Genomic DNA, 27,855 nt, shown 5'->3' with positions numbered 1-27,855 from the left:
TGTGGTCGTGCCCCTGGGTGATGTGGTGGTGTCCCTGAGTGATGTGGTGGTGTCCCCGAGTGATGTGATGGTGTCCCCGAGTGATGTGGTGGTGTTCCTGAGTGATGTGGTGGTGTCCCAGAGTGATGTGGTGGTGTCCCCGAGTGGTGTGGTGGTGTCCCCGAGTGATGTGGTGGTGTCCCCGAGTGATGTGGTGGTGTTCCCGAGTGAGTGGTGGTGTTCCCGAGTGATGTGGTGGTGTCCCCGAGTGATGTGGTGGTGTCCCCGAGTGATGTGGTGGTGTCCCCGAGTGATGTAGTGGTGTCCCTGAGTGATGTGGTGGGGTCCCTGAGGGATGTGGTGGTGTCCCCGGGTGATGTGGTGGTGTCCCCGAGTGATGTGGTGGTGTCCCTGAGTGATGTGGTGGTGCCCCTCAGTGGTGCCCCTGATTGATGTGGTCGTGCCCCTGAGTGATGTGGTGGTGTCCATGAGTGATGTGGTGGTGTTCCCGAGTGATGTGGAGGTGTCCCCGAGTGATGTGGCGGTGTCCCCGAGTGATGTGGCGGTGTCCCCGAGTGATGTGGCGGTGTCCCCGAGTGATGTGGTGGTGTTCCCGCGTGATGTGGTGGTGTTCCCGCGTGATGTGGTGGTGTTCCCGCGTGATGTGGTGGTGTTCCCGCGTGATGTGGTGGTGTTCCCGCGTGATGTGGTGGTGTTCCCGCGTGATGTGGTGGTGTTCCCGCGTGATGTGGTGGTGTTCCCGCGTGATGTGGTGGTGTTCCCGCGTGATGTGGTGGTGTTCCTGAGTGATGTGGTGGTGTCCCTGAGTGATGTGGTGGTGCTCCTGAGTGATGTGGTGGTGTCCCTGAGTGATGTGGTGGTGTCCCTGAGTGATGTGGTGGTGTCCCCGAGTGATGTGGTGGTGTTCCTGAGTGATGTGGTGGTGTTCCTGAGTGATGTGGTGGTGTCCCTGAGTGATGTGGTAGTGTACCTGAGTGATGTGGTGGTGCCCCTAAGTGATGTGGTAGTGCCCCTGAGTGATGTGGTGGCGCCCCTGGGTGATGTGGTGGTGTCCCTAAGTTATGTGGTGGTGTCCCCGAGTGATGTGGTGGTGTCCCCGAGTGATGTGGTGATGTGGTGGTGTTCCTGAGTGATGTGGTGGTGTTCCTGAGTAATGTGGTGGTGTCCCTGAGTGTTGTGGTGTTGCCCCTGAGTGATGTGGTGGTGCCCCCAAGTGATGTGGTGGTGTCCCTGAGTGATGTGGTGGTGTCTCTGAGTGCTCTCGTCAAGAGGCAGCTTGCACCAGCCCATTTCTCCTGTTAGCTCCACCTAAAGCAGAACCTACTACTAACCAGGAATGGGAGAGGATGTGGCATAATGGCCAGAGCTGCCAACTTCGGCTCAACATTCTGTGGTTCTGGCCAAATCACTTAATCTCCAGGGCCTACAAAAATGAGTGTGTCCTTAACTGGTGCTGATGAAAAGTGCTCTAATTGGATTGAGTTCAAGCTACAAGCACCAGTGTTGATGATTAAGTGCCGGTGCTGAGCACCGGAAACCACTGGCTCAAATTAAGCACTGTGAAGGACAGTGCGGTAAATAGAAGAGAAGGGACAGTGAAAGGCTGCAGTAATGAGGCACAAGGAGGGGGGATGAAGTAAAGAAAAAGAATACACAGGAATATGGGAAAGAAGTATACAAAGTCCGATTTAAACATTTGAAGAAACCAAGTAGACATAATGTAAAGTCCATGGCACTCTGTAGCCATTGGAGAAAACATGCCCGGGCTGGCAGCTGGGCTCCGATGTTCGGGGCTGCTGGCAGGACTTCCTGGGTGGTAAAAGCCCTCATCTCCCTGCCCGCTTCCTTCTGCTGAGGGGAGGGGGCAGTAAATCCATTACCCTCGGAAACACCACACATGTGCATCACATAGGAGAGACTGCTCCAGGGGACCGACATCACTTTTGAATGTTAATTAACACTCCAGCAGTGAGAAGGTTAATTCAACTTAACCGGGCGGTGAGTGGGATTTGTGTTAATTAAAGTGCCGCAGTTTTTAAAGATAAAGCGCAGCACCCGGGACATCTTCACCTAAAATCGGCTTCCTAGTGTGAATGCAACTAACGAAAACGGGAGTAGAGAGAAGGCAGCAGAGCATGAAAGGGCTGGGCGAGAAGGGAGGGGGGATTGCGAGGAGCCAAGGACCCAGAAGGGGGAGGAGGGAAATGCGAGCAGACTTCAAAGCGATGGGCTAAAAGGGAGTGGGGAATACACGGAGTACAGGAGGCTTAATGAACAGGAGGAATGCCATAGAGGCTTACTTGCAAGTCGGATGGGGGTGGGGGGCGGGGGAGCGAGCGAGTGGGAGGGAACAAGCAAATGGGGATGGGGTGTGAGGCCAAGCGCGCACCTGGGTTAAATTTTTAAATGGTCCTGTTTATGACCTGCGGAGCTCTGCATTTCGAGAGCCTGGTGGGGGGGCGGGGGAGCGAGCGAGTGGGAGGGAACGAGCATATGGGGATGGGGTGTGAGGCCAAGCGCGTGCCTGGCGAAGCATCACGCTTTAGTACACAACATGCATTGGGAGCAATCCGCTGGTTCAAGAGTGTTGTTTCCCCTGCAATAGTTCAGAGCTATAAATAGTTCGACCTAAGTATCCAGGAAAGTCCCATGTTTACCCCAACCATCCCAGCAAATGTCAGTAAATTGGAACTGAGCGGGAGCCGACTGGACTCAGATGGAGGCACATTTTCAAGTGTTCTAGTACAGGGTACATGACTATTTTGAAGTCCCTTAGTAGAAGGCAATTTAGTTAAAATACAATTAAAAGATGGTGATTAAGTTATTCATTGTGCAGCTTATTGTCGACGACTTAACCTAAAATCGACTTCCTAGTGTGAACGCATCTAACGAAAACGGGAGCAGAGCATGAAAGGGCTGGGCGAGAAGGGAGGGGGGATTGCGAGAAGCCAAGGACCCAGAAGGGGGAGGAGGGAAATGAGAGCAGGCTTCAAAGGGATGGGCTAAAAGGGAGGGGGGAATACACGAAGTACAGGAGGCTTAAGGAACAGGAGGAATGCCATAGAGGCTTACTTGCAAGTCGGATGGGGGTGGGGGGCGGGGAGCGAGCGAATGGGAGGGAACGAGCATATGGGGATGGGGTGTGAGGCCAAGCGCGCGCCTGGGTTACATTTTTAAATGGTCTTGTTTATGACCTGCGGAGCGCCGCGCTTCAAGAGCCTGGTGGGGGGGTGGGGGAGCGAGCGAGTGGGAGGGAACGAGCATATGGGGATGGGGTGTGAGGCCAAGCGCGCGCCTGGCGAAGCGTCACGCTTCAGTACACAACATGCATTGGGAGCAATCCACTTGTTCAAGAGAGTTGTTTTCCCTGCAATTGTTCAGAGCTATAAATAGCTCGACCTAAAAACGGGGAACCACGAAAACACAATTAGATATGTATACATGTAGCAGAACACAGTAACAGTCCTGACTCACTTCGAGCTCTCTTGCATTTTAGAACTAGTAGAACAGTTAGGTTGTCACTCACTGCCAGGCGTTGGAGCTGGTTCACTGATCATACACTGCGACCAATCCTAAAGCTTCTTGCCTGTGCCGCCCGACAGCTTCTGAAAGGTGTAAACGAACACAACTGTTACCTTAGGATTGCACAGGATCGCTTTTACCCCCCTTTTCAGTATAACTTGGGTCCAAAATAAAGATAGGTTTGACTTATTAGTCGCAATGCTTGGATCAAAGTTCGCTGGCGGCAGACAGATCCAAATACTGACAACAGAAATGCATACAAGTGCACGGTGCCAAGCATTATTATGAACCGCGGAATTTCAGCTAACAAATATATCGCCAGAATTACTTCCTGTGAATTATCACTCGCCCAGAATCATCACTGTTCTAATCAATAATATCAAATCTGAATTGCCCTATCCGCTAAAAGTATCCTTTTGCAATTGTTGTGATTAACATCCAATGGGAATTGGTTGGTCAAAAAATATTTCATCACAATTACAGCATCCTAAGAGAACATACCTTCTGACTTACTGTGCGAAACAAAAATACGCACTAGATGGACTGTGACACTTAAGAATATTCCATCAAAATGAATAGAGCGAGGCATGTTGTGGATTGCGGTTTAAAACCGGGCAGACTGCTTGATTGAAACGTAAAAACACCACACAAACATCAGAGATCATGGACAGGTGCAAGGAAAAACAAGCGCACGCGCCTCGCGCTGAAAGTAAAAAAAGACAACAAGTTTGACAAGGAGAGGAGGGGGCCTGCACCCATTTCCCTTGCGGGAGCAATCAGGAACCATCTGTTAATTACAAACAGATGGTTTCAAAGCTCACTCCAGCAAGGGAAACCACCTACGTGTAAGCGTTGCCATTGAAAGCAATAAAAACCGTGCACGTTTTTGGCAGAAAAAGGGAATCGTGTACTAAAGGTCTCCTCCTACGCAGAGCGAGACCTAATTATTGTTTACTGCCTCTGGCTTGCCGCTTCTAAGCACTCTATGCATTATTATCAGCTTTCTGCTACTGATCAATGCAGTATGATAGCTGCAGCGTGTGCTGTCTGTTACTTAAAACTGCAGTTTGTCTCCGGTTACTTCGCTTCCATTTCTGGTGATTTGCAGCATATTAAGACCTTCTTGAAGTTTCTCCTTGCTCCAATGGATGACATTTCTGGTATTTATAGGTTTCCCTCGTCTTCATTGCTTCATTTTTCTCCCGAGAAAGTGTCACTCATATTCGTTGAAACGTAACTGATAATTGCACACATAGCAATCCGGAACCTTTGCAGCTATGCTAGCCCGATCTCTAAACTCTGTAACGGGGCGGGGGCTGTAGACTACTCACTATACGAGCTTTAAACGTCTGGAACAATCCATTATCACATACGTGGAGGGGGTACTTTTAAAAAGGACTTTAGAAAAAAATATGACAATACAGAAAAACGCAGCACTCACCACGTTGTAGCCAACCTGACCTGGTCAGCATCACAATCGGTGAGACAAATGGCAAAATATAGATTGCACTAATTATTTGTAATATTCGCTGCCGCTCAGCGCTCTCGAATTTCGTTCCCCTCTAATCGAAAGTTTTCTTCTCGCCCTACATGAATCAGTATAGTACACCAAAGGTTATTTCCTGGTTTCATTTCTCAGGCAAGAGACGAATGTGCATCACGAAATTTAAAGACAGCTGTCCTTCAGGTCTACTGAAAGTTTCCACTACCCACGATTCCAGCTAACTTATGGTAAGGCTATGTGTCGTCATGTGTGATACACAGTGTTTATCATTTTGTTCTTTATTTAGGAGATTTGTTAGTATTTAACTCTATACAACACACTTTATGTTCTGCAGAATTAAAGTAGAGAATGTTACTGAAATGTGACCTGCAACGTTTCGGCAAGGTTTACGGTGTTGCAGATAAAAAGAAATACATTGAGAATAAAAATGTTGCTAACCAAGAAGGTAACATTATAGTTGTGTCACCGCAGAACAACCTAAGTACCATGGCACAATTCTCTGGAAATGTTCAGTCGACTTGCAGTACTCCTTTCGTTCTCGTCTTTCCTTGAAGGACGTTGTTTCTCTGGGTGGGGAAGAGCACCGTCACAATTCCTGAAAGTACTGTAATAGCTGGTTGATGCGTGGAGTGGAAAGCTTTTAATCAGCTGTTTTCCTTACTTTAGTTTACAATATGTGTACTGCGTCTCTGTGTTCAGGGATATGGTCTTTTAAACCGTACTGCTTACGTGTTGTAGGTATATAAGCAATGGACATTGAAACGGGTCCCTTCCGGGCCCTGTAGTCATGTCCTTAACTTTTCATCCAAAAACAATCCTTGATTTCTGAATAATGAGTGTAAAATCATTAAGGTAACCATGTTGTTCTGCTTACATTTCACATACTTTACTTAACCTTGCATTCCCTATGAGTGAATAATTTGAATTGAGTCCCATCTAGGTGTTTATAGCGGGGCACAATTGGGTTGTAGATGAAGGCAGTGCAAGTTTTTCTCAGTAGGGCAGCATGGTATTTAGTGGAGCAGATGATGTAGCTTGGCCAGAGCTGCCGAATTTGGAACTGGGGAACCAGGTTCAGCCTTCATGACCCGTGTGCCAGACCACTCTCCTGAGGGAGCACATTCCCATGCTGGACCTTAGAAGGCCTCGCTAGACCTTAGAAACCTTGGTGTCTTAGCACCAACCGATGGACCGTAGCGGTGGCAAGTGTAGTTTCACCTTGAAGGCCTGTCCACCACAATACATACTGAAGTTCACCTCCAGTCTTGCGGGCAGGCCTATGAAGCTGCACACCCTAGTGCAGGGATACTCTAAAGTACGTCCCGGGGGCCACATGCTGCCCTTCTGATCTTTAATTGGGGCCCCCTGGTGAACAGCAGCACTGAGCTTACTTATTCCCACCCGCTGATTCTCCACCCACAGTTCCTCTACTTTTCTTCCCTACTTCAACCACTGGCATGATCTACCATATCTCTTGTTTCTTAAAGTTGGTCACCTAACTTACCTAATGTCGCAGTATATTCTAAAATCGTACCAAGCAAATGTAAACTATTCTGCAATGCCCCCTCTCCATTTCCAGTGTGTAGCTGGGCCACTTGCTCTATGCAGATAGAAACCTGAAGCATACAATTTAGGGCAAAGAGGTCCATGACCATACCAGATTACTTGCAACGCGTAGTATGGCGAGACCTAGAGTGGCAATCCTTACATGGCAAATCCATTCGTAGACACTCACGGATCCGCCCTTTGTCGGGAAGCTAGAGGAGGAACTCACGTCTTATTTTAGGACTAACTGGGGCTCGGCGGCGTCGATGGGTGTGGAGTGGGAAGCGATGAAGGTGGTTGTCCGGGGGTTTTGCCTCAGCACGACCTATGGGGGTTTGGAAACAACTCGAACGCGATATTCAGGTCTCTGAGAGGCAGCTGGACAAACTGGAAGATGTGCTACCGACAGTGCCGGGCCGCTGGAATGAGTGTCGGGAGGCACAGGAGGAACTACTAGCGGAGCTGTGCCGCCATGAGAAGTTTCATTACACCGCCTACCGGCAGTTCCTGCATGCGGAACGAGACCACTCCAGGGCATTACTAGCATGACTGATACGGAATGAGATGCAGGCCTCGCCTATAGTGCAAATGAGGACTGCGGATGGGCGCACGGTATATAGCCAGCGCGGTATTCTGGATACTTTGGCTGACCATTTGGCCTGAGTATACGTGGGGCGCCACTCCCCAGCATGGGAGGAGTTGGGGAATTCCTCACTACTCCAGAGCTCCCTAGTCTTGAGGTTGAGTCCAGCCAAATACTGCACGACCCAATCTCGAAGGAGGAAATACTGGAAGGGATTAAATCCCTGAAGTCTGCCAAGAGTCCGGGTAATGATGGCTTTCCGGCTGAATTTTATAAGAAATGTGTGCATATTCTGGTTGATCACCTTCTTGGGGTGTATAATGTAGCCTTCCAGGCCCAGGCACTCCCGCCCTCCATGAATGAAGCACTAGTGGTAATGCTCCCTAAGGCGGACCGGGACGATCAACTCCCGGGGTCATATAGGCCCATATCCCTGCTGAATATCGACATGAAGGTCCTCAGCGGGATCATGCAGTGCGCCTGCAACCGTACATGCAGCGCCTCGTACACTCGGATTAGGCAGGCTTCATCCCCAGACATAGCATGGCCCTGAATCTACGATGTTTTTCCCACATCTGACACTCACCATGCTCCATCAGGAGGATTGCGCACTAGCACATTTAGACATCGAACAAACGTTTGACTCAGTACGGTGGGCGTATCTCTGGAAGGTCTTGCGGGCAATGGGAGTGGGAGACCAGTTTTTGCAATGGGTGCAGCTGCCGTATTCGGCACTGTGTGCCAGGATCAGAGTGGGGTGGCTGGTGTCCCGGGCCTACTGACTGCAAAGGGGCACGAGGCAGGGGTGCCCGCTATTGCCGCTACATTTTGCTGTGGCAATGGAGCCATTAGTGGAAGGTGTCCCAACAAGGATGGCGCCATACGGGATCACGCTTGGTGCGACTAACCATGTGGTGTCCATGTATGCGGACAACACCTTGGTGTACATCAGGAACCCAAATGTAGCGATACTGGTGTTGCTGGACATCCTGGAGGGGTTTGGGCATGAGTCAGGCCTGCAAATTAATCTGGAGAAATCTAAACTGGGCTATCTGGCCCTACGCCCAGACGAGGAACTACCAGAGATGGCACTTCCATGGATAAGGACTGCACCCTGATATTTGGGGTGAGACTAGCGGACACTGCTGATCAATACCTGGTGCATAACATCTGCAGGGTAGTGGAAGGTCTGCGAGGTCGGTGCGTTTCTGGTGGGAGCTGCCATTGTCACTCATTGGGAGGATATCGCTGATAAAAATGGTGGTCCTGCCTCGGTGTCTCTATGTGATGCAGCATTCTTTCTATCGGCTCCCTCAATCCTTTTTTAGGTCTTGCTGCTATTGCAGGGGCGAAACCCCTGGTCGCAAAGCGAGCCTATTGCTATCGTGTCAGCTTTCAAGGAGTAAAAGGACTTGGACAAGAGACTGGCACGCAGCCTGCCGGGATCAGGTCGCGCGTGTGAACACGGGCTCCGATTCTGGCAGGCTGTTCACAACACACATACAGACCCCCCCCCCCGCGCCGCGCATACACACACTCACAGAACCCCCCCCCGTGCGCACACATACACACAGAACCCCCGGCGCTTACACACACACATCCCCTACCTCGTCTCGGCGTGTCTTCGCGCTCCCTTGCCCCCGCTCCTCTGGTGCGCGCACACCACTGGTTTCGATTCCCGTGTCGGCTCCTCTGTGCACCACAGGTTTCTATTCCGTGCTTGTTCTTATTGCATGTAATTGCGCGGGCTAAACTTGAAAGGAGCTACTCCCGGACTGGGTAACGGTGCGTCATACCAGTAACAGCATGGAGAATGCGCTCGGAAGGAAACTGTGGCAGAGGGTCTGCAGGTGTCACGCGCACAATAACCGCGAGTTAACCTTGCCTCCCTTTAATCCACATTGGGCAGTAATGCCACCCATATCACTTAATTTGGACTAAGACTCATGGAAACGAGGCTATGCTTTCCGGTGTGGCCTGCGCCAGAAGAGTCTGCTCACCTGACACCACGGTGTCGCCGTTGAGGTACAGGGCCGTTCCGAGCACCATCATGATCCCCAGGGCGAGAATGTAGGGCCGCCGGCGGCCCCACAGGGAGCAGCAGTGGTCGCTGGCGGAGCCCGCCACGGGCTGCAGCACGAAGCCCAGCACAGGGCTGATGAACCAGACCAGGTTGTAGACGCTGCGCGGCAGGCCCACGCTCAGCAGCACCGGCATGACGTATGAGGCCTCCACCACGTAGCAGAACTCCCGGCCGAACATGACCATGCTGTGCATGACCAGCTGGCCCGTGGGCCTGCGGGCCGGCTCCAGCTCCCCCGGGGCGCGCTTAAGGTCTGGGTCGCTGAGCTTCTTGGGCAGGCCTGACATGCCGCAAACCTCGTAGGCCAGGGCCGGCTGCAGGGTTTCCTTGGGGAGAGTCATGGTAGGCGGCCGAGCGGGAGCGGGTGGAGCTCACGTGAGGACGGCGTCTCCTTACTCTCACCCTCGCCGATCTCGTCTAAGAGGAGTGGCGCCCTCCAGCCCTTCCTGCGTCCGAGACATCACAAGTTGTGGAAAACTTCACAAATCCTTTGTCGAGGCTCATTAAAGATGGATTTTAGCAGGGGCCTGCCTGTGGTGCTCCACCCTTGAAAGAAGTTAACTGTTTGGCTCAGCCGACAAACAAGGGGCGACAGGAGCTGGCCACGCGCACATTGAGACGCATGGCAGAGTCGGATTCCGGCGCACGCCTTGGGATTGGGTCGCGTGCGTCGGAATCCTACTCTGCCATGCGCCTTGGAATTGGGTCGCGCGCGTGAGCTTCTATCGTAGACGGCTCACGTCGCGCAGCTCCTAGTTTTCGGTTTCGTTCCTTCCGCTACAAGACCATCTTGTTATACTGGGTTATGTGGCTATCAGTTCCCTCACTTCTGTGTTCGGCTGCATGGATGTCAGTCAGTAGCTTCTCTGTCTGGCGGTATGGCTTTCAGTCATTCTCCGCACTACTCTATTTGGTGGCGTGTCCGTGAGTCAGTCCCTGCACTTCTCTGTTCGGCTGTATGGCTGCAAGTCACTTCCTGCACTCCTTTGTTTGGCTGCATGCCGCCAGTCGCTTCATGCGCTTCTCTGTTTGGCTGTCAGTCAGTTCCTGCACTTCATTGCTGGGTGGTGTGGCTGTTCATGCACTTCTCTGTTTAGGTGCTTGGCTGTCAGTCAGTCCCTGCGCTTGTTCTGCTGTGTAAGTGGCTGTCAGTCAGTGCACAGACTGGTGTTTTCCCTGCCCGCTGTCTTTGGAGCACGCATCCGGTCGCAGCACAGGGCGAGGGGGGGGCAGGGCTCATTCTCCAAGGTGAGGCACTTGCTGTTGCAGCGCTCCAGGACGCCCCGGAGGGATCGTCTGGGGTGCCGACTTCTGATGTGCACATTCATGCCCCCAGGACCCCTCCAGCTGTCCTTTCTTGCGGCTGGGCTAACCAGGGCTCCGCTTGGCAGGTACCTGTGGCTTCTTGGGGGTAGCGCAAAAACACGCGTGTTAATAGTTTACTTTTAATTACTTTGTGGGAACTGAGGAGGGAAGGAAGGCGCACTTTGTTTACACACGAGAGGCGCCGAGGATTGCCAAAGACACCCATGCCATGCAAGAAGCTTTTTTTTTTTATGTTGTCCTCCCATTTCGAGACCTCAGGGGGCCTGGACGCGCCCCAGAGTTGCGCAATATCCCGTTTCGCAATCATGTAACCCAAGGTAGCCCATCTGGTCTGGGCCACAGAATAGTCAGTGGGCTCCCACACATTCAACAGACATCGTCGAGGCTCTGGCCGCAGGACAACACCAGTCACTGCAGTCATCACCTCAAGCACCGCAGTCCAGTAAGCCACCACAACCGGGCACTCCCAAAGAATGTGTAAAAAAGTAGCACTCGACCCACAACCACGCTTACATAACCCATCCAAGGAAAAGCCCATCGTTACCAGACGCGGACCAGTGACATACACTCGATGAAGAATTTTGAGTTGAACTAAACGGAGACGGGCAGGAATGGCTACCTCCTTGGGAGAAGAGAGCGCCGATTGCCAAATCTCGTCGTCCAGCTCCAACCCATCGCCGACCCAAGCCTCCCGAAGTCGGACCAATAGGTCCGCCCGATTATTGATCAGCTTCTTATAGATCAGGGAAATAGTGCTATCAGGCAGGTGCCCATCAAGGACACGATCTTCGAGGGGGGAAGACTCGGGCAGGGCCTCATCAGGAGTCAAGACTGAGGCGAGGGCGTGCCGGACCTGCAGATAGCGAAAAAATTCCCTACCATTCAAACCATATTCCTCCTGAAGGGCCTGGAACGACTTCACACTACCGTTCGAACATACATCACCCACCTTACATATACCAATCATATCCCAGCGGTCGAAGCCCTTAGTGGACCAGAGACACCCCAAACGCTCCGAGGCATAAAGCGGCGTCGCCAGCGTCATTCGATCCTCCCATCCCAAACTCACGTTCGCGGCTCGCCACACAGTGACTGCAATCCTGGACGGGCCCACAAGATGGCGCCCAGCTGTTCGAGAATAAAGCACTCTATTAAAGTCCCCACCCGGCAGCTGAAGTCTATCCATCTCGAATGCAGGATTTCGACCCGGTGAAAACATCACGTGATTAATAGCAGACAGCTGGGAAGCCCAATAATATCGCTTGATATCGGGGAGCGCCATGCCCCCGTCATACCAAGGGATGGTGAGTTTAGCTAGGGCAATACGTGGACGCCCGTCCCAAATCAATTGCCTTTGAAGACTCTCGATCTCTCGGAAATAGGTCTTGGGGATAGCGTCATAGGAGTTCTGGAGCGCGTAGAGGAACCGCGGCAAGGACATCATTTTAAACAAGGCCGCCCTGCCCAGAGGAGACAAAGGAAGCTTACGCCAACGGGCCACGTCCAGTCGCAATCGAAGCAACGGGGGGAGGAGATTACGCTCAAATCGGAGCGAGGAGTCCAACGTAATAAAAATCCCCAAATATTTAAAGCCAGACTGGACCACCTGGATAGGAAGTCTGCTCGGCAACGGGGGTAAAACACCCGAAAGAACATAGACGCAGGACTTGGCCCAGTTAATAACGAGGCCCGAGTTGGCACCAAACGAAGTGAGAACATCGAACAAAACTGTCAGGGATTTACGCGGGGAGGTGAGATATAAAAGAATGTCGTCCGCGTAAAGCGAAACGCGGTCCTCAAATTCCGGAGACCAGCGAATCCCCTTGAGCGAAGGCTCCCACCGAAGCCAAGCAGCCAAAGGTTCCAAGGCGAGTGCAAAAAGCAATGGAGACAAGGGGCATCCCTGACGGGTACCCCTACCAAGGGTGAAAGGGGCCGAAACTCTACCATTTACCACTACTTGTGCCAGAGGTTCCGCATATAATAACTTGATCCACCCAATAAACTCGGGCCCGAAACCAAATTTCTCAAGAGTCGCCCAAAGATAAGGCCATTCCACCGTATCAAAAGCCATTGAGGCATCCAACGATGCCAAAATGGCCGGCTCCGTCAGAAGCCCCGCCCTCGCAATCGCGCCGTGGAGACGACGTAGGTTCAGAGCCGTGTTGCGATGCGGGATAAATCCGGATTGATCTGGATGGACCAAGCCACCAATGACCGTCAGGAGGCGGGACGCCAGGAGTTTCGCCAATACCTTGGGTTCAACATTTAGGAGGGATATGGGCCTATAGGATGAACAAAGGTCCCGCGGTTTACCATCCTTGGGGATGACAACTATCGTGGCCAGTCGCTGATCATAAGGGAGAATACCCCGTTCCCGGGACTCCAGAAACATGGCGCGAAGATATGGCGCCACTCTGTCGGGACGCAACTTGTACAGTTCAATCGGCAACCCGTTCGGGCCCAATGCTTTGCCCGAACGGAGTGAACGGATGGCAGTAGCTATCTCATCAACAGTAATGGGGGAATCCAACGCTACACGATCCAAATCGGAGACACTGGGCAGAGCAATATCACGCAATAGAAGGCGAGAGTCAGCCACATCTCTCACAGACACAGGGGTATACACCACACGGAAGTACTCAGCAAAACGGTCAACTATGCCAATCGGGTCAGTCACACTCTCACCACTCGAAGACTGAATCACGGGTACCACACGATTGGCCCTCTCCTTCTTATCCAGCCATGCCAGCAATTTACCCGCTTTGTCACCCACATCATACAAACGACCCTGTTGCTCCCGAAACATCACTTTAGCAGCATCCGTGACCATGGATTTATAGGCATATTGTTTCAGACCCAGGGCGTGGAGTTTCGCAGACGTGACACCAGATTCCAAAGCACCCTCCAATGCAGAAATCTGTCCCTCAAGGTCCACCACCTCCCTATTCCTCGCCCTCTTAGCTTCAACAATAAGGGAGAGGGCCTGCCCACGAATCACCGTTTTAAAGGCCTCCCATAGGGACACAGCTGAGGATACCGACCCCTCATTATCCAGAAAATATGCGTCCAAAGACTTAAGCAAACGGCTGCGGGTCTCGGGGGAGGTAAGGTACCACGGATTGATGGGAGCTACCCGGCCCACTGCCTCCACTCCAACCTCAAAACGAAGCCAGAGCGGAGAGTGGTCTGAAATACCCCTGGGCAGGTGCACAATCTCACGCACCGCTGGTGACTGAGCCGCAGGCATCAGGAAATAATCCAGCCTGGACAGACTCCCATGGGCCCCAGAATGAAAGGTGTATTGAAGCTGAGTAGGATGCAAAAGCCTCCAGCAATCCACCAAGCCAAAGGTATCCAAAAATCCACCCAACCACCGTTGGGCCGCAGGAGTGTCTCTAGGGGGGTGGCGATCGCTGAGACCGGAGAACACCGAATTAAAATCACCAGCCAAAAAGAGAGTACTATCAGGGAGGTCCAACAAGACACGGCCCAAATCTGAAAAGGTAGAAGTCTGCAAGCCGGGGGGCTCATAAACAGTAAATAAGGAGAGGGAACGACCCTCGTAGCGACCCACAAGGACAGCATATCGCCCCCGATCATCCTGAATCACATCATCAATAGCTAGGGGGAGGGAAGCCCGAACAAGGATACCCACACCCCGAGAACCAGAGGTAAACCCCGAATGTGCTACGAGGCGATAGCCCCACCTATTCATTGCATGACAAACATTGCCTACCAAATGAGTCTCCTGCAGGAAAACAATATCAGGAGATAAACGTCGTATACATTTCAACACCACACTTCGTTTGATACGATCTCCCAGACCGTTAACGTTCCACGAAACAAATCTCAACCCGCTACCCCCCATCCCACCCCACAAAGCCAAAACCCCCCACCAATGAGCATGACACCAGAAACATCTTCAAATACAGGATAAAGTCGCCTTGAAAACAGAACACACAAACAACGGACTTCCCAACCACCCACCCCCCAAATAACAAGAAAACACCCCCCACCCTGCACCCCTGCAAAAAGCTAAAAAGCCACCCCAACCTGCAGTGTGCCTGTCGCCCAAGAACCCCTATTCTACACAAAGACCCCGGAGGAGGAAAGGCCCCGTCCCACCCGCCACCCCGATCAAAACCAGTGACGAGAAAAAGAACATACATCAAATCACATAAGCGGTAGAGGAACAAAGGCACATACTCCTGGAAGAGTTATACAAAACAAGGCACCAGGCATAGACGAAATGTTCAGCTCTCTACACCACCTTCAGCACCGCCCGGGTGGGCATCGGACTCAGTCTCAGGAGGTCGGCTAGGCAAGGAGTCCAGCCAGTCATTCACAGCATCCGGCCGATCGAAGAAGAAAGTTCGGTCATTATACTCAACCCGCAGCCTGGTCGGAAAGAGCATAGCGTAGTGCATACCCATGTCCCTAAGACGCTTCTTGGCACCACGAAATCCCATCCGCTGCTTCTGGACCTGTTGGGAAAAGTCCGGATAAAAGTTCACCGTGGCATTCTCAAAGGCCACCGGGCCCTTCACCCGCGATGCCTGCAGGATAGCGTCCCGATCTCTATAGTGGAAAAGCTTGGCAACAATAGGTCTCGGCGGGGCGCCTGGCTTACCCTGGCCCCCCGGAACACGATGTGCACGCTCCACTGTGAAGAATTTACTAAGGCCAGACGGAGAAAGGTGGTTCTGGATCAGATCTTCAACCAGGAGATCAACCGAGTGGGGTTCTGGGTTCTCCGGTACACCAACCACGCGAACATTACAGCGACGTGCCCTGTTCTCAAAATCTTCCAAGCGCCGGGTCATGAAATCGTTCACCCTACGGAGATTGCCAATCTCCGTCTGTATCTCAGAGACGTCCGCCGTGAGGCTGGATGATTTGATATCCAACGATTTCACCTTTTCGTTCGTTTTGGAGAGATCGGCTCGAATTAGAGTCACATCGATCGCCACGGTGTCAATTTTGTGGGTCAAGGTTTCGTATTGTTGGCCTATTGACTCCCTCATGCTAGAAATGGCGCCCATGATGTCCTGCAAGGAAGGCTCCGTCGACGCATCCACGACGTGGTCAGATGCACTGGGACCAGGCAGGACAGCTCCGGGGGACCCCTTAGAATGGGTATAACGGTCCATAACGTTGGATTGGAACGGACCCCCGCGCAGAGGTGTCTTCGTCTTGCGCGTCTCCCGGTCCCCTCTGCCCGCCATTTCGGAGATGCGTCACAAGGAGATTCACCAGGGTCAACGGACCGGGCACCAGAAATGGAGGCCTCGGGACCAAAGGACCGTAACGAGGGTATCACCAGGATAGGGCCAGCCAAATAGGAGAACAGTCCAGCCAAAGACCCGACAGCCGATGCGTGTCCTGGAGCCAGCTCTGGCCCGACCCTCTCGCCAATGTCCCAGTCAGGGGCAGAATCGAAACCGAAACTTAAGAAGGGGACCCACAAGCCCAATCCCCCTGCCGTTGTTGTTCAACTCCAAGACGGCCACCGAACCTCACCCAGTCCCGGGCGCACCTCAAGGGCGGAGCCCAAAAGTTCAACACACCATAACTCAGGCACCCGGTGTCAAAATAAATTCCTGAAAGGTCCAGGTAGATCAGCCCAACGTCCTCTATACAAATCCTCGCGAAAAATCAGGATTCATGCAGGATATTATGTCGGGAGCGGCAGGGGTCCGGGGAGCGCTGTGCTCACGCGGCCATCTCGGATGCCCGCTAAGCTCCTCCTCCAAGAAGCTTTTAATGTATTGATACGTGTTAGCTTCTTATCTAGTGCAAAGTGCATGCTGCCCGGGCACTGTTATCATGAGAGTGTTGTACCGCGGTTTGATCCTTTGGCTTGGCGCATGCGCTTGGCACAGAGCATGTACCCACTGTGGAGGGCTGAGCACACTGTGCTGTACCCCCTCGCTTCGCATCACGCCCCGTGACACCTGACCCCAACATTGCACCAGTTATCAGATACTTCACTCAATCACTGGTTATTAGGTGGTGTAAAGTCCCTTGTTTTCCCACAAGGACGCAGATGGCGCGAGATTCTTGACCAATGAGAGGTTTCTGGGTCTGCTTGGCTAGCGAAGGACCAATCAGAGAAGCAGCGCCTCTCTCGTGAGTGGCTGAGAGCCACGAGGACCTCGACTCTTCCTGCAGGAAGCAAGTCCTCCGCTCAGACTCAAGCCGCGTTTATTGTGCTTGTCAATCACTTACCAACTTTGTCACGTAATTCACTTGGCACTTCTTATCAACTTCGGAAGGAACACAAATATAGTTGATCTGCAGGGATTCTGGCTTTGATGTTACATTAGGGTTTGCCGTATGTCTTCATATCATTAATACACTGTGTATTGAGTCTTGGGCTTTAATTTGGTAATAAAGTGTATTCTGGGAGCTGTAGTCAATAGTTGCTTTCGTTAAACGATTAGGAATGACACACCTGATAATTACTTGAAAAAGAAAAGTTTGGGGCTGTAAATATACCGTGAGGCTGGAGTCACACAGATTGGGGTAGTTGTGCCTGCTTCTATATGAGGAGTAAATTATACGTGCTATCTAAAGGTGGGTGGATCTCACGCGTGGCTCTGGCTCTGGCTCAGCTCGAGGAAGGCCGGTCTAGGAACCAAAAGTAGCCCTGCTTTCTTCTGCCTTACACTCTCCCCTGACGCCCCCAGTGTGCCTTTACTGTGATTATCATGGGAAGCTGAAGTAAGGGGCAGGGGAGCTAGGAACAGCCCCTGTCCTAACAATCATTTGCAATGCAATAGGTCTCGCATTTATGTAAGTTTAAGCTATTGACATTGGAAATAACAATGCCTTTGATTTTTGTTTTCGTTTTTAAAACATAAATAAAAGGCATTGTCTTCTACAATGCCACTAGCTTAAACTCGCGTAAATGCGAGGCCTATTGCATTGCAAATGCTTGTTTATTGAACTGGATAGGCTTATCATCAATATGTATGGGGACCCAAACGCAAACGGGTTAGTCTGGTCACTCTGCGACGGACATGGCTGGCTGGGGGGTTGGAGGTCCCATGCCTGGAATATTACTACATAGCCTCACAGCTTCAACACGCAGTGCATTGGCTTGATGGGGACAAAAATTGGGAAAAGACCGTGCTCGCGAGGACCTTCGGAGGGGCAGAGCTGCCTGAGTTGCTCATGATGGGGGGGAGGGTGACCCAGACAGGCCCATACATTGTGCGCCATGTTGCGGAGATGCGGGAAGTGGTGGTCCGGAAAGCTTTGATGAGGGCCCCATATGCTCCGGACATGCCCCTGTTGGTTGTCCAGCTGTTCCGTCAGATTGCCGCATCCATGTCATTGTGAAGGTGGCAGGAGCATGGGCAACCTATATGATAATGCGCAGTACATCACATGCGCGCAGGCATGGGAGATGTTCGGGCTGGGTCTCGGGCAATTCTTACAGTGTGAAAAGATTGCGCAGGTGGTGAAGGGCATATGGCCCACGTTCCCAGAAGAACCTCCGGTCTCCCGGGTATTGCAGACTTTGATAATAATGGGAAAAGGCCGAAGGCTGATTTCACATTCATGTTTGGCGATCCGGGATGATGGAGTGACAGTGGTGCTACCAATCCAAGCAAAGTGGGAGGCACGGACTGGTGACCGTATCACTGACAAGGACTGGGCCAAGATCCATGAGGGGTTAAGCAAGTGAGTGCAAACACAAGGTTTAAATTAATTCAATTTAATTATGTCCATCAGACGTATCTGACCCCGAAAATGCTCCATAAGATCTACCCAGACTGATCAGGGCAATGTCCGCGGAGAGATGGAAGCTACGTTCGTACACATGTCTTGGACATGCCCGGCACTCCGCGGTTATCTGGAATGAAGTTCTGGTGGCGTTGAGGGGGCAACAGGGTGGGAGATAGCGGGAGAGATCTGGGTGGTGCTGCTGGGACTTCTGCTCTGACCTAAGAATAAGAACCTCAGCAGGAAGCTTGTCCTCTTGGGGCTGGTGCTGGTGAAGCGGCAGATGGCCATCTCGTGGACTGGTCGCCGCTCGCCCAGTGGGTGCGAGATATGCAGAAATGGGCGACTGCTGAGGTGATTCGGATGAGGCAGACTGGACATGCTGAGAAGCTGAAAGATGACGTACAGGCCTGGAGGGCGATGGTGGCAGGACTGGTAAACGGGGGTGCGGACGGAGCTGACGGCAAGGTAGATGGAGGGAATATATGTACTCAGGAAGGGGCCCAGACAATAACTTGGAGGTGAGGGAGGCTGGGTAACATGGCTCTACTGGGCAGGGAGCAGAATGGGCAGAGGAGTTTGGTGCAACATGATACATCATATGGGATCGTACACCAGACATGACTGGGGCGGGGGGAGTTTTGTTGGGGAAGGGGGATGGGAGGGGGAGGGCTGGCAGTTCTGTTGCGCAGAAGTTTGGGGCATGGCCAATAGCAGGACTCCGTGGGATTGTCATGCATGAGGCACCATGTATAAGATATGTTTTGGGGAGAAGTTAGTTTAAAAAACTGAACTTTCTTTTGTTGTACTTAGGCTAAAGCCTGTTGTATATGTTGTTTGGACAATCAGTAATGTGTGCACACGATAAGGTACATGCCGATATTTGTGATGTCTGTTTGGGTAAAAAAGTCAATAAAGATATATAAAAAAATAAAACACAGTCCTGCTCTGGGGACATGATTTCACTGTGGGGAACTGAACTCGGGTCCCCTCAAGGCACTGTTTTCTAAATGATAACAAATGATTAAAGGAGCATCTGTGTCAACTTTTACAATTTGTTTTTAAAATTGCCCTACGGGGACCTGTGTTTCATCAAGTGTGTTTATATTTCTGCTCAGCTCTGTCCCTGTAGACAGGAGGCGGTATTGCAGTCTTAAACACTCTTTGCATTTAACCCTTTAGTGCCCATTGAAAATCCTTCTGTGCCAAGCCATTCAAGGACTTTTTGGAATGCTTTGCTTTAACATGCTGTAGTTTGTGTATTTATGATTATAATGTTGGGAAACTATATATTTTTGGTTTCAGTTTTTCTTGTATTATCAATTTATATACAAAACATACATTTATAAAAATGTCCTGAAGTCACATGACAATTCAAAATGGTCTACAGGTGACTGTGAAAATAAGTATAAATGAGCGCATTGGTAGGGTAATAAACAAATTGTGTTTTCCAAAAGCAGATATGCAGAAATAGTTATTATTCTGCTTGCTCACCAGGTAAAAAGGAAGATTTTGATTTGCTTTTCTTTGTGCTTTTTCATGGCTATTTGTCATACTATGACATAGATATAAGGCACATACATGTGTCGTGGGTTTCTATTGTTGTGCAGAATCTAAAGTTATAAGCCATGCAGAATTGGTTCATAGTAGTACAATTTATGTTTCAGAGAGTACTGTTAGCAAATAAATAAAAATACATATTGTTGGTTCTTTTGACAGCACTTAACGTACTACAAAAGGCTGACCTGCTGTTTCGTCTGTTGATGTTTTTCGTATAATTATCTCAATCTTGTTATTTGAGATATGTTCAACATCTCCAATGTATTTTCTGACTTTTAGGCACTGTGATGCTTATTTTTGTGAATACTGTGAAACAGTGAAGGTATCGGATCCTACATCTGACCAACCCGGATCTCAACAATAGGAAAAAACAGAACAAGGTGGCTGGACAGGATTATTCACAAAACCATTCCCCAATCACACAGTCAATATGTACCATGTGACCACTGGATTTATATTCCAAACGAATTTATTTTCTTTTTCATATAATTACCACACAATATTTTAGAAAAACAGGCACAAACAGAACCACTGTCAGATCAAAAGGTTCATATATACAGTATCTACAAACGTACACATTTACAAATTTGCAACAATGAATCAAGCAAAAATGGTTTAACACACCAAAAAAACAATAACCTATATGATAGTCCAATGAAATTGCAATTATATACAGTGCAAAAATTAGTACATAAGCAAAAAACGGGCACCAGTCCTAGGAACTAAAAAACCAAACGACAGGCGGGATTGAGATCGAAAAACCAAGCCTGCCTGTCTACAAGAGCCTGTGGTATAGTGTTTTTATAGGGTTGCAAGGCTAGGATACAGAGTGGTAATATAATTTACATCCTAGCGGCACCCTTTATTGTAGCCACAGGGTGGTAGTGTCGACGCGTTTCGAACCTCAATGTTCTAGGTTCTCTTCAGGACGGGGACTGGGGGAAAAATTCTGCACGGGGGCACAAAGATTGCCGTAGTGTAGGTATAGCGTGATTCGCAGTCACACCTGCAGTTTACGCAGAGCAGGACTTTGGGCGTGGTGTCTGGCTTCGAGAGCGTTCAAGGATGGAAACAGCTCACATTTTTTAGCGCGTTGGTATCGGACTGAGTCTGAAACACGCAGAGCAGAGAGCGACCGGACACTGAACCCAATTCAGGCCGGCAGGCGAAGTTGGTCCGTTGTGTGAAGGAATTAATCCAGCCTCAAATCAATCGGTGTTGCTCACTCTCTCCAAATGACAAGTAGTCTGTAGTCTGTAGTCCTACAGACTACTTGTCATTTGGAGAGAGTGAGCAACACCGATTGATTTGAGGCTGGATTAATTCCTTCACACAACGGGCCAACTTCGCCTGCCGGCCTGAATTGGGTTCAGTGTCCGGTCGCTCTCTGCTCTGCGTGTTTCAGACTCAGTCCGATACCAACACGCTAAAAAATGTGAGCTTATTTCCATCCTTGAACGCTCTCGAAGCCAGACACCACGCCCAAAGTCCTGCTCTGCGTAAACTGCAGGTGTGACTGCGAATCACGCTATACCTACACTACGGCAATCTTTGTGCCCCCGTGCAGAATTTTTCCCCCAGTCCCCGTCCTGAAGAGAACCTAGAACATTGAGGTTCGAAACGCGTCGACACTACCACCCTTTGGCTACAATAAAGGGTGCCGCTAGGATGTAAATTATATTACCACTCTGTATCCTAGCCTTGCAACCCTATAAAAACACTATACCACAGGCTCTTGTAGACAGGCAGGCTTGGTTTTTCGATCTCAATCCCGCCTGTCGTTTGGTTTTTTAGTTCCTAGGACTGGTGCCCGTTTTTTGCTTATGTACTAATTTTTGCACTGTATATAATTGCAATTTAATTGGACTATCATATAGGTTATTTTTTTTTGGTGTGTTAAACCATTTTTGCTTGATTCATTGTTGCACATTTGTAAATGTGTACGTTTGTAGATACTGTATATATGAACCTTTTGATCTGACAGTGGTTCTGTTTGTGCCTGTTTTTCTAAAATATTGTGTGGTAATTATATGAAAAAGAAAATAAATTCATTTGGAATATACATCCAGTGGTCACATGGTACATATTGACTGTGTGATTGGGGAATGGTTTTGTGAATAATCCTGTCCAGCCACCTTATTTTGTGAATAGGCAGCATATGATTTCATGCATAGTCTGTTCAAGGACAAAGTCCTTGACCTTTGGCCCTAAATTGTAGCTCCTGGAAGTGTGCATAGGTTGTATTTTTGTAACAGTGAAATTGTTTTTGCAAAGTGAGGTATCATTGGAAATGTCATTGTCTGATCTCAAAGTCAAGTAGTGAAATTGTATAGAGGTAAAAAAAGTGACCTTTCACCCCTAAATACACATTTTTAAACCTGTTTTATTTTTATTCTGTTACCCTTTGATCAATTTCAGCAAGTATGGTATTATTGGACATGACACGAAAAGTACTATAATTTTCCTTGTGCATATTGTTCAAGAGGTAATGATATTTGACCATTGACCTCTAACTACACTTATTGTAAGTGTTTCATTGATATTATTCCATTATGGTTGGATGATGTTTTACAAGTGTTGCAGCGTTTGACTCTTCATGATAAGAACTTACATTTTTCTTGGTCCAATTGGAGCGGGGTTTGCGCTTTGGCCTCAAAACGTACTGTTCTAAGTGTTTCATGGTCATTAAATCCATTACTGTTGGATAATTTGTTACAAGTGAGGATTTATTGGAATTGTCATGATGAGTTCTTACATCCTGTTTAGTTTGTGTGTTTGCGAAGGTTATGCTTTTTGGCCTTTGACTTCTGATTATACATGTTTAGGTGTTTTAAGGGTGTTATTGCACTACACTTGGATCATTTGTTACAAGTGTTGCATTATTGTAATTGTCTTGCTAAGTACTTAGATTTTAATTGGTTTAATTGATGTCAGAGGGGGGATCATGTCTGTTGACCTTCAACCTCTAATTACACGTTTCTAAGTCTTTCAAGGTCATTAATTAAATGTGGTTGGATCCTCCCTGCACAAAAACAATCCCGCCTACAATGCAGGCAAGAGCGCCTGCGTTGGCACTATCCATCCATCCATCCATCAATCAATCAGGATTTGTAGAGCGAAGCTGCTTCATCTGTGAGTTTCTCAAGGCACTGTCTAATATAAATTGCCTGTTCTACTATCGGTTGAACATCCATGTCTTGAAATTTTGTGGCAGATGGACATAGCATCAGTTGTTTCCCTCGTGATGTAGGTAGCGTAGCAGTTCCGGCAGGAGTCTGGGCCTTTGGTGGTCCTGGGGGAGGCTTGGACATAGCTGTTGTTCTGGCGTTCAGGTCTCGAAGTGAAGTGAATGTGGTCCGTGGTGGTTGGAGCCCTGGCACAGAGCGAGTTCCGCAAGCATGGTGTGCCCTCAGTGTGTGTCCGCTGCATGGGTGCACTGTGGTCTTCATGCTGGAGGGCAGGCAAGGTCGAGGAGTGTGGTGGTAGTCTCCATGGGGGAAGGCACCAGGTGCGACAGGGAGGGACATGGAAGGTGAGGTACGAGGAAGCAGCAGCCCTGCAGGTAGCAGAAGGGGGCCCCAGCAGTGGAGCAGGACAAAGGACAGGTCAGGGGGGCTCCTGCATTCAGGACAGGCAGGCAGAGAGAGAAAAGGGAAAGAAATTACCTGCCAGGGCAGGTTTAGCTGGACCAGGATGCCAGGGCTCAGCTGGGCAGTGAGCTACTGGGAGCCTGCCCCTATCCTAGGACACTGGTACAGAAGAGGGTCCACTGGGGCTCCACCACAAATTGTGCCACCCCAGGGATCCCTCACTAAGAGCATGCACACTGCCATTGTAGGCTGCGTGTCTTGGTGCAAAGAAATCTGAAGAGTCAACATGGCACACAGGCCTTACATCCCTATGAAAGGGTACACTATATCCCTTGTATGGACATATCTTTATGAGCAGATATGACCCTGCAATATCGCCGCCATTCTTGGATATTGTGAGTGCACAGGAAAGCCATAAGGATTTTATGGGCTGGAAACTTTTCAATACGAGTTTCCTAGCTCTATGATGGCTTCACTGTACCCCAAGATGTTTGGTATCATACATCTTGTCTTAAGAAATCCTCACTGATGCCCTTAAAACTGACCAAGCACTGGTGTGTTTGCCACCACCAGATGTTTTTGGTTTCATGAGGTTAGAGCCTGGGCTCTCAAAGGCCCGAGACAAAGCCTGCTCTAGGCAGAGGTGCTTCACAACTCCCCCAGGCCAGAAAGGCCTTCCACAGCGGGAATATACTTATAAACCTCTAGAGTGGATAAGCTCATAGTAGAACAAATGACAGCAATTGATAAGAAGAAACAACCAAAGATACTTATGCCTTACAAAAGTAAAAGAATTGTGCTGCCAAACAAAGCTCAAATCCTGTACATTCTTCTGGGTTGGGAAACACAGGGTATCAGGAAACTTGGGTGGGCATAATACTCGCCACTGTGTCAGGGCTACATAGGTTCTATTTGTGGGGTATAATTGAGGCCCCACTTTTTCTAGTTGTACTGTGAATATGGTGTAAGTTACTCTTGGCTCGAAGGAAGATGAAAATAATGAACCTACAAATTGTCACTGTGCTAAACACATGTAGTTGATGGCTGTTGAAGTTCCTGGTACACCTAGAAGGGGAAAACGAGAATGAGTGTGCCTACAACCTGTCCCTGTACTAAACATTCTTGGTTCAACCAGGAGAAACTAAACAAAAGTAAGATTGCCTTCAACCAATTAAATAAAGTGGTGCTGTGGGTCTCATGCCAGCTAGAGCACCTCAGTAAGGGCATTAGCTTGAGGCAAGCTGGAAATCATGAACCTAGAAACTGTCCCCAGGCTAAACATGTGTAGTTGATGGCTCCTGGAACACCTAGGGGAAAAAGAGCGAGAGTATGCCTACAACTTGCCCCTGAACTAAACATTCTTGGTGCATACATCAGAAACAAAATGAGAGCAAGGTTGCCTTGAACCAACTGCACAATATCATGCCAGCAAATGCACCTTAGTGAGGCAGGGGTGTGGAATTTATTGAAATATCTGCTTGTCCATGGGGCAAGTTGCTTCATAAATCTACTAGTCCTGTAACAAAATCCACTTGTCCCTTTGGTGCCATGTGGTTCGGCGACAAATTTTGGCAGCAATCTCATTATATAAGAGCTCTTGTATAGCCTCTCTGATTATGCCAGGACTCATACCATAATAGTTTTTGAATACTAGCAATCCCTTTATGTTGCCACGTTTCTGCAGATCTACATACTGGGACTGAAGGTAGTGGTAAGCAATAGTTCCAGGGTTGGAATGCCCTTTAAGTCTGTGCAAATCTACTAACTTGCATGTTGTAAGGGTTTTCAACAACTCTTCTCTAGTCTTTTTCCATACTGAGAAATGTTGGAAATGTACTCCTGACAATGGCAGACGTAAACCTTCTTCCAGAGTTGGGAAAAAAGTGGTTGATGGGAAAATGACCTTGCAAACACTCGGGTTTTCGCATGAGCAAATCTACACATGCATATTTGCTCATGATAAACTCCAGTTCACAAATATTTTCCAAGAGTACATTTTTTGCCCTACTTCTATAAATTCTTGTAAATTCACGAAAGCCATATAGCTGCACTTAATGCAAGGACATATACCAAGGGTGCACTTTTGAGACTTTCTTCAATAATGGGGCCCTTAATTTGGTCTGGCGTTTACCACAACCTTTTGTGTTTATTAAAATTCTCTCTCCCTCTCTCTGTATCGGCTGGCTTCACTGTGAGTGACGGCATTAAGCTCTTTCACAAGGAGTATATTGGCACACAAAGTAGTTTTGTTCAGTGGCAGTAACTAATTTGGCAGTGTGCTTTTTTTAGAACAATTTTTTTTTGTTGCTTTTGCCAATGTTTGTTATAATGGTGAGGGCCTGGAAGCTCTCACATCAAGAAGGCTTTACAAAAACCATGCCAAAACAAGTCACATAGTGGCAAAACTAAAAAACGGACAACTAATTTCAGACCTACTGGCTTTGCCAATGCTTGTTTATTTTTATATTACTCATAATCTTATTGAAACTGGTTACACTGATTTTCCAATATGAATATTTTTGTGAAATACTAGCATGCATCAACACATCTTACTAAATGATGCTGCAAAGAAACGGTACCTGAAATTTCATAGTAGTGTAGCAAATGTTTTTTTCCTACTTTCATTTTTTTAGCAACATTTTATACTAAAAGCAAAGAGTAATTAATCTTGCTCTCAAGCGTCTACAAATATTTGCATCTAATCGGAGAGCATTCTGGGAGCATTATACATAGCCTCATATTTCTAAACTTTGAAACCGTGAGTACACATTTATATACTGTAACCACTGTCAGTAGTGCAGTCAGATCTTACATTTACTTAGAGCGCGCACCCTAATAATAAAGGCTTGCAATTAATGAACCATAAATACAAGTTTGAACAGCATTAACATAGGCACACAAATAATAACTAAAGGCAGTGCCCTTCCCTGGCCCTTAATGTGCTACTGCAAACTGGCAGCCAAAGGGTTTGTGCTGCAGGGGGTTTGGCCTACTTGTCCCAAGGACAAAATGCACATTAAAACTTGTTGCCCTTGACCCCAAACAATATGTCCTGGGCGTCGGGCTATAGGAATTCCACATCCCTGGTGAGGGCATTAGAGGAAGGCAAACCGCTAACCATGACTGTACAAACTGTTCCTAGTCTAAACATGTGTAGTTGATGGTTGTCGAAGTTCCTGGTCCACCTAGACTGGGAAAATCAGAGAGAGAGTTTGCCTACAACCTGTCCCTGAACTAACCATTCTTGATGCATACATCAGAAACAAAATGAGAGCGAGGTTGCCTTGAACCAACTGTACAATGTGGTGCTGTGGCTCTCATGCCAGCAAATGTACATCAGGGAGGGCATTGAAGGAAGGCAAACCATGACGTGAACTAAACCTTCTTCTTACAGACCACAGAAACAAAATGAGAGTGACTTTGCCTTGAACCAAGTGTGGTGCTGTAGGTCGTATTCCAGCTAAAGCACCTCAGTGAGGGCATTGGAGGAAGGCAAACTGCAAACCACGAACCTACAAATGGACTCTAAACTAACTATATGTTTATGATGCCAAGTTTAGGGGTTCGCCTGCAAAACAAGTATGCCTATAACCTGACCCAATGCTACTCAAGTTGAAAGAGTAGGGAATAGATTTAGATTCCCACAAAGTATACCAAGTTGCTTTCTGTGGGCTTCCTAGGAGGTACATGGATTTGGCATACCTTCTAGTCACTATCTTACCTTACTGACACCTCTTTGATAATGGTTAACAGTCTTGCTTGCAGGGGCAGATGTTTGTTAATGTTCTTATTCGGTTCGCCCCCCTTATCTCCGTGTTCTCACATGTTCGGCTTCCACCATGGAAAGATAAAAACATATTTCAATATTAAACACAGATAATCAACAGCTATACAACAGTTCTTCACATGAAATAGCCGTGTAAATAAAGCTATATCTAAATGTGCTGTTGAGGTGGCAAACTCTTGCACCTTTTTGACTTCTCAATCAGGGAAAGACTAAGGGTTATCCCTGGCAAGAACTTCTTCGCCTTAAACAACAATAAACTGCATTACTTCCCCTCACCACTCCCTTTCACCAAATGTAAATGCCCAGGAAGAACAAATCAGCAGACATTTGTTGTAATGCCCTCATTGAAATTCTAAGGATAGCCCTGTCGCTAGCCTCCATCACTACTATGTATGGGTGGCCACACTCTAGCCACAGAAATGAAGGCAATTTATTAATACTGTTTGGAAAGGCTGTGTCCATGCTTACCTTTGATGTTGGTGCGACTGTTATTTAAAGAGTACACTTTTGGCTTAGATAACAGCTGTGTTTGTGCATTGCCTCTAGACAGTCACACACAGAAGGGGCTAGGGTATGATATTTGCTTCTGAATAGCCCATCACCGGGCTGATGTGTCTTCCT

At 48.8% G+C, this 27,855-nt stretch overlaps 1 protein-coding gene across 1 annotated transcript in view; it reads left to right on the top strand.

Annotated features, from left to right (window-relative positions):
- Positions 1-5,163: 5,163 nt before the first annotated feature.
- Positions 5,164-27,855, top strand: part of LOC144818587 (thiol S-methyltransferase TMT1B-like) — a 154,580-nt gene continuing 131,888 nt past the window's right edge. The window contains exon 1 of the mRNA XM_078676136.1: positions 5,164-5,253. The gene's annotated coding sequence lies outside the window, so the exon portion shown is untranslated. The remainder of the gene's footprint in view (positions 5,254-27,855) is intronic.

Source organism: Lissotriton helveticus, chromosome 2_1 (genome assembly GCF_964261635.1).
Source record: "Lissotriton helveticus chromosome 2_1, aLisHel1.1, whole genome shotgun sequence".
Classification (NCBI taxonomy): domain Eukaryota; kingdom Metazoa; phylum Chordata; class Amphibia; order Caudata; family Salamandridae; genus Lissotriton; species Lissotriton helveticus.
The sequence above is the reverse complement of the archived record's forward strand: the minus strand, read 5'-3'. Positions and strand labels throughout refer to the sequence as shown.